The 7,067-nt window shown below is 43.0% G+C and overlaps 1 long non-coding RNA gene across 1 annotated transcript; it reads right to left on the bottom strand.

Moving 5' to 3' along the window:
- Positions 1-2,326: 2,326 nt before the first annotated feature.
- LOC120555295 lies at positions 2,327-3,038 on the bottom strand. Its single transcript, XR_005638678.1, has 3 exons — positions 2,821-3,038; positions 2,504-2,732; positions 2,327-2,401 (listed from the first exon to the last, which is right to left on the bottom strand). It is a non-coding gene; the product is annotated as an uncharacterized LOC120555295 (long non-coding RNA).
- Between the last annotated feature and the right edge of the window lie 4,029 nt (positions 3,039-7,067).

The raw sequence follows: 7,067 nt of genomic DNA on the forward strand, positions 1-7,067 counted from the left end.
CGGGCAAAGGCTCCGGAAAGTCTGAAAATGAAAGCGGGAAAGAGAATCAGCCAAAGAGTTATAATGACCAGGGACGTGACGATCAGTGATAATGAAATTGTGAATGACAGCTGCCCAAGTGATGCTTCTCATAAAAGGCATGATGTTGTATGCAGGAAGAATGCAGCATCCGTAAAAAACTGCAACGCATCAGAGTACACCATATTGTTGTAGAAGAAGGAAACCCCATTCCAGCGAGTTAGAAGCTGAGGCCAAAAGCGCATATCGGTATGACACCCGTCGTCCAGGGAGATAAGGTCATGCAACTGAGGGACAGAGGACGCCATGTTCAGTAAGCGGGAGATGAAAGAACGCCCTTGCGGAATTACGCGCATGGCGAAGTTCAAATGCCCGAACAGGGAAAGTAGCTGGCGTTTAGTTATGTCAGCTGCACCTGAAAAAGAGACGGCGATATCGCGGATGCGCTGCAATTTATCGAGTGGGAGAGACGCCTCCATGCGGGTGGAATCCAGGGTGATACAGAGAAATTCCAAGCATCTGTCGGGGCCCAAAATTTTTGCCCCTGACAGAGGCACGCCAAGGGACCAAAAACATGTCCTTAGTTTGGTCAGAGAAGACCCGGCGCTATGGTGAGGGGGGTCAATTAGAAGAAAATCGTCGAGCAGATGAAGGACCGAAGGCACCTTCACCTTGTTGAGCAAAATCCAGCAGAGAGCTTTGGAGATGTGATTAAAAATGCACCCGAAAGTAAAATTTGTTATCCCATTTGACGCCAAAGAGAGGGCACTGGGAAGGATGTATGGGAACGATTTTGAACGTGTCAGTGATGTCCGCTTTAGATAGCCATGCGCCGGGCCAGTTTGATCATTTTAATGACGTTATCAACTGTGGCGTAATGCAAGGAAAAAGGCACGGCCGGAATGAGGCTATTGATGCTGGGAATGGGCCCGAAGCGCAGCGAAGACAGGTCGAATATCAAGCGCTTGTTACCGTAATATTTCCTAGTTGCGACGCCGATGGGGCTAGTACGAAAAGTAGAAAGAGGAGGAGAGTCGAAAGGCCCGAGCAAATACCCTTCTCGACCTCGGACGCCAACAGTAACGACACAGTGTCAGGGTCGGAGACGGCGGATTGAAGATTTTTTGCCATAAACATAACGCCAGAATCAGAGAGCACGCCCACCCGAAAACCCTGAGAAAGGCCAGTGAGAAGGTGATCCACAAAAACGGAATTAGGATGAGAAGACAGCTCAAATGCTAGGGAATGCAGGTTTAATGGAGTAGAGGCGTGCCTGTGCCAAAAACCTGGCGCCGGGGGGCAGACGGACCGGGAATGAGCATCGTGGCAGCCGCTGCAGACGTGAAGAAATTTGCAGTTGGAAAAGGTACACACGCTTTCATTAAAGTTATTGCAAATTGGAACATGCCCAGACATGTTAACCTGTGGTCTGCGGGCATCAAAGCCGGGTGTGGGAGGACGCTGAGGAGGGCTCTGAAAGGAGGTTCCGGTGGCCAGCAGCTGAAACGCCGAAGAGGGGCTAGGGTTGGGTACCTTTTGCGTCTGAACCAATACCGTTACCGGTACTGGCACCTGGTTTTCGGTACCGGTTAAAAAAAATTAAAATAAAAAAAACTTCTCAGTTTAAACATTTTATTTAAATACAATACAAACACCCTCCCCACCCCACATATGAACAATGTACATAACAGTAAACAGTCAGTCAAGCTCAAACAGATCAAACTACTGCTACAGTAGCAGAATTACACGAGACCTTAAGAAAGACTAGCATATCTACTCTTTCGGGTAAGAGCCGCGCCCGCTCAACACTTACTGTGTTCCAAGCTGTTGAGAACACCCGCTCTGAGGGTGTTGAAGAGGCCTGGACACAAAGATATTTGTTTGCCAACTTTGACAGCATTGGCATCTGGTCCCTCTTCTGCCGCCACCACCACAGGATAGGGTTCACCGAGCTTAGGACTGCCGGGAAACTCCTATACACTTGTACTTCCTTCTGGACCTTTTCTGTGATTGAAGGACCGCTGGCACAGACAGTGTTTTCAGCACAGCCTGGTCTTCATCCTTGAAGATCTCCCCGAGAGTTTTTTCTTCAAATAGAAAAAGGCCTCATGATCAACAAGCATTATTTTATCAATAGAACAAGTACTGTATGTCATAATAATGTCCATAATCTTACATGTGGTGGTGTGGGTTGTGGTGGTGGTGCTGCTGCTGCACGCTTTAAGAAAACATACACAATAGTAAATAAAAAATATTGCATAGTAGTAGTTATAGAACCCATAAGTTAACTTTATGATAATGAGCAAACCTTTCTGCTTGTTGCCAGTGTGAAAGCTTTTTCCTCCAAGCAGGTCCAAGCAGCCTCATCCTGAACCTTGGCATACTAACAATATAAAAAATGTTTTAAATGATCATGCATTTTGTGAATAGTTAGAGGGAAACAAAATCCAGATGAATAAACACAAGATTATAATATTCTACATACTGTGTAGCGTGAGGAGAGATCTGTCCAGACCTTGTCCTTGATGGCTCTCTTGAACGAATAATCATCATCTTCCACCTTGAGCTTCTCTTTGAGTTTTCAAGAATGGGGAGGATCTGGCCTGCAGTGGCACTCTTGTCGGATGACACACAGAGCGTCGATTGGTAAAATACCCTCATGGTGTCAATGAAATCCTCACACTTTCTGACGACGTCATCTGACACTCACTCCACTGAGAACAAAACAACACCATGCATGTATGTCACAGAATCACACTAATTCCTTCCTGATTAAGGTGTTTTTAAATCATTTATCTATACCTGTCTCTGTCCATTGCCCTTTTCAGCCTTGGATCCATTGCAGCTGCCTGGATGGCAGGGTATTGTTCCATAAAGCGCTCTACCATTAGAAACACACTGTTCCATCTTGTCCTAACATCCAGTATCAGGGCATGTCCAGGAAGACCTTTAAGATCACAAAAGCAAACTTATCATCAAAGGCATTTATTCTGCCCCAGCAGTGAAACATGGTACGAATATGTAGGAATTTGTGGTGGAATTTTAATAATACAGGAATTATACAAAATAAGAATAATACTATTAATAATTATAATAAAAAAAAACTTACCAAGCAGTCTCTGCTTTTCTTTAAGGACAGGTTTGGCAAGTGTGGCCTTCCTCAGCCACACCACAATGTCCCGTATTCTTTTTTTTGATAATTAGTATTTAATTGAGTTTTTAAACATCACTGTTACATTGTAGACAACATTACAGTTGACATCTTAAAGGATAATTCCGGCGCAAAACGAACCTAGGTGTTATTAACTGATGTGTACCTACTCTATCGCTCTCTGGGACATGTTTTCATGCTAATCGAATGAGTTTGGAGTTTTGACGAGGCTACTGCAGACCGCTGGTTAGCTTACAATGCTAGTATTTGGAGCATGGGGACACTCAAATCGTTATTTAATATCATGATTAGTCGAACGCCGTGCAACGTGGAATCTCCATAGACAGTATGGGAATCTCAGACTCATTTGCACGGGGCTCGTTTTTCGACTAGTCATGACTGGTTTCCAAGATGGCTCCTGCAAGTAAACATGAACGCGACTGTCTTTATAATCTATCTTTTTAATAAACTATCTGTACACTTAAAATGTTGTCAATGCTTCGGTTCACATTTAGGGACCCTCATTATGCTAACGTTAAGGTGTGGTGATATTTTGAGCCTTTTTAGTGGTATTAAATAATTTTTTATTTGAGTGTCCCCTTTGTCTAATAAATCGCACATCTTGCAATAGAGATGAATAAAGAGTAAAGAGTATAATCTCTGTCCGTTGGATGGTTCAGCCTCCACACATCTGTTAGACCCATAGATGAACACATTCTCCTAACAAGCAAAACAGAGTAAAACATTCTACTTAATGTTGGTTTACTTCTATCAAGGATTTGATCTAAGACAATATTGAAGTCTCCTCCCAGAAGTTTGGGATACTGTCCAATATCATGCAATTTACTTTCTTAGTCTACAAAAAATTTGGGGTGATCAGCATTGGGTGCATGTATATTGGCCAGTATCAGAGTATGTCCTTGTATCTCTGCTAGTATTATAATTAGTCTGCTCTCCTCATCTTTAACTTCCCTCCTGAGCCTGAACTGTAAGCCTTTATTAATTATAATTATGACCACACCGCACGTGTCCTATAATCTGGCACAACTTTAACTAATTCTCGACAACAAGTGTCCTGCCTCGTGCAGTCATTTATGTCTTTACCTGTGTTTTGTTTTCATATGCCCCAGTATTTTCTTCCTTTTGATTGGACAGCCCAGGCCATTCACATTCCAGGTTGAATAACATACAACAACAGTCCTCCCACTGCTATTCATAAACAATCTTAATGTATTTTACTGTAGAATAAGTGGCCATTCTATTACCATATAAGATCCATGGTGCAATATAAATTATACACGTTGACAGAAAAAAAAAAGAACCATAATACCAACACCATAGTGATATCAGTAAACAGCAGACTGTGGGCCAGTCTGGCATAAAGAACAACAGAACCAGGAACATTGTTGTAATAAAACAAAAAAGTAATGACCGTGACTAATGGAACAAGGGCAGCCTAAAAGCCCACTGCCCTGAGTATCGTATCAAAAATTGTGTTCAGATATTCGTTAAGGAAGACATAGGGATTTCTATACAAAAATAAAAATTGTTGGCAACACAGGCCCTGGTTATGAAAAATATGCACTCACATATCAGCTTCAAAATGGTTTGTGAACCAGTCATTTGAGATGATCTGTCAAAAAGAGGACTGCGAAGAGGACTGCAAATTTGCATATATACACACCCCCTATCTCATATACCGTTACCTTCCCGAACAAGTGGACAGCTAGTTCTTGTGGTTTCCAAAGCATATCCAGAGCGCGCCTGAATCGCATGATGCACTCACACAGTGCCAGACATGTAGGCCTACCTCAGCGCTTCTCGATGTACTCCATAGCTTTATCCGGGTCATCAAACACCCGTGGACTCTAATGAAAATCCACTGGTCCACTAATGAAAATCTTCAGAATTGCAGGGTAGAGCATGCCAAATTTAATCTTGCGCTCATGGAGTGCTTTCTTGCAGCGTGAGAATGCTTCTTGCTTCCTTTGCGTCTCCCTCGAGTAATCCGGGAAAATCATAACTTGTTTGCCGTTCCACATCAGGCGTTTCTTTTCCCGTGCTGCTTCCAGGATGGCTTGACAATCTTTGTATCGTAGCAAGCGCGCCACAATCGTTCGACCATGATTCTTGTCCCCCGCTCCCAGCCGTGTCCAGATCCTGTGAGCGCGGTCCATCTCGATTCCCCCGGGGTTGGATCAATGCCAAGGGTCGCTGAGATAAACTCTTTTCAGCCCCCTCCAGTATCCCAACGAATCTGAGGTTGTTTCGTCGGGATCCGTCTTCAGCTGCGGCCAGCCTGTCTGTCAGTAGTTGTATGTCCTCTTTAGTGGCTGCCGCCGGTCTTGCCTTTATGTTAGCTTGCTCGTCTTCCAGCTGACTCACTCGATATTCCACTTCCGTAATGCGAAAATTAGTGAGGATAGCTTTGTATCCACGGAGCTCAGAGACCGACGAATTTCTTTCAGATCCGCAGTTTCTTCTAATATCTTGCTCAGCATCCCATGAATCTGAGCCATATCAGGCTGGTCGGGCTCTGTGGCAGTGCTAGCTGTGGGATCTTTGCTAACTGCTACTCCCTTCGTGCACATTTTGAGCTGAGTCTGTGCGGCTGAGCGAAGTTTTGTTTGTTCAACGTTACCGCCAGAGGACAAGCTTTTGCCTTCTTCTGACATTTTGAGTTCCACGTAAAATGTAGTAGAAAAATATCTATATCTGAACGTATTTTTGGATATATTAAAGGAATATTTCACCGCTGGAAAGCTGAATATATCTTTAAATTGGGTCACTTATGTAGTAGAAATGTGATAAGAAAATTGAAATTGGTGCATTCTAGGCCGAGAAAAGCCAGAAAATGTGTTTTTGGCTTATATGGATGAAAGACACCAAATCCCAGAATGCACCTGCTTCGCTGCTTTATGAGTCCACTCCCAAGCCACGCCTACCGCTTGACAGACCGACAGAGGCATTCAACTCAACTCAAGCATGTTTTATTGTCATTTCAACCATATACACGAAACGTTTCATCGTGACTGAAGTGGTGTTACACATTTAAAATATATAAAAGACATTATATAAAAACGACATACGAAACAAGCTACATTTAGCATTCACGGAGCATTATATGTGTAGTAATGTAGTAGTAATGTATCTTATTCAGTTCCATCATTACAATCTTAAAATCATTACAATCTTAAACCCTCATTTACACGATGTGATATAATTTACCTAAACCATGGGGCCTCAACTGTTCAAAAGGGCAACATCCCTCTAACAATGCCTGAAGTCACAGCCCTATGACACTCATCAACTCTGTGGCGGGGCAACAATGTGTTCTGCGCCAGAGTAAAAGTTTGAACTGCTGCCGGTCTGAATGTGACATGAGGGCGTGTGGAAAGTGGGATAGGGGGATCTGTCAATTGAAGCAAGAGTGCAAATGAGTCACAAGTTGTTGATCTGACAACAATAACAATGATTATATTTCATATTTTTGACTTAGGTTTCCATAGCAGCAACTGATTGCCTATTTAAAATATAGATTAGCCAAAATAAATATTGTTTCATTGTAGAGATGTGCACAGGGAGAGCGCGTGATGGCGCAAATGTTAATTTAATCCAAAAAAGTTACTAGTAGTTAAGTTCTAACTTTTTTTGAGTTAACGACACCAACACTGAATGTTAACGTTAGCAGAACTTTAACGTTACCGTGATAGGATAACCTGACTTCTATCCTATGCCATGTTATGTTGCTATGCTACTGATTCTATACATTTTAGAATAACCAAAAGCAGTGTTCGAACTATACCGTGGCCTTTGGGAGAGCCCACTTTTTTTTCCACGGGGAGGGGGTCGCGCGTGTGACTTACAGTGACTTACAAAGATACATAACAGCTACAAG

This window comes from Perca fluviatilis, chromosome 3 (genome assembly GCF_010015445.1).
Source record: "Perca fluviatilis chromosome 3, GENO_Pfluv_1.0, whole genome shotgun sequence".
In the NCBI taxonomy this organism is placed as follows: Eukaryota; Metazoa; Chordata; class Actinopteri; order Perciformes; family Percidae; genus Perca; species Perca fluviatilis.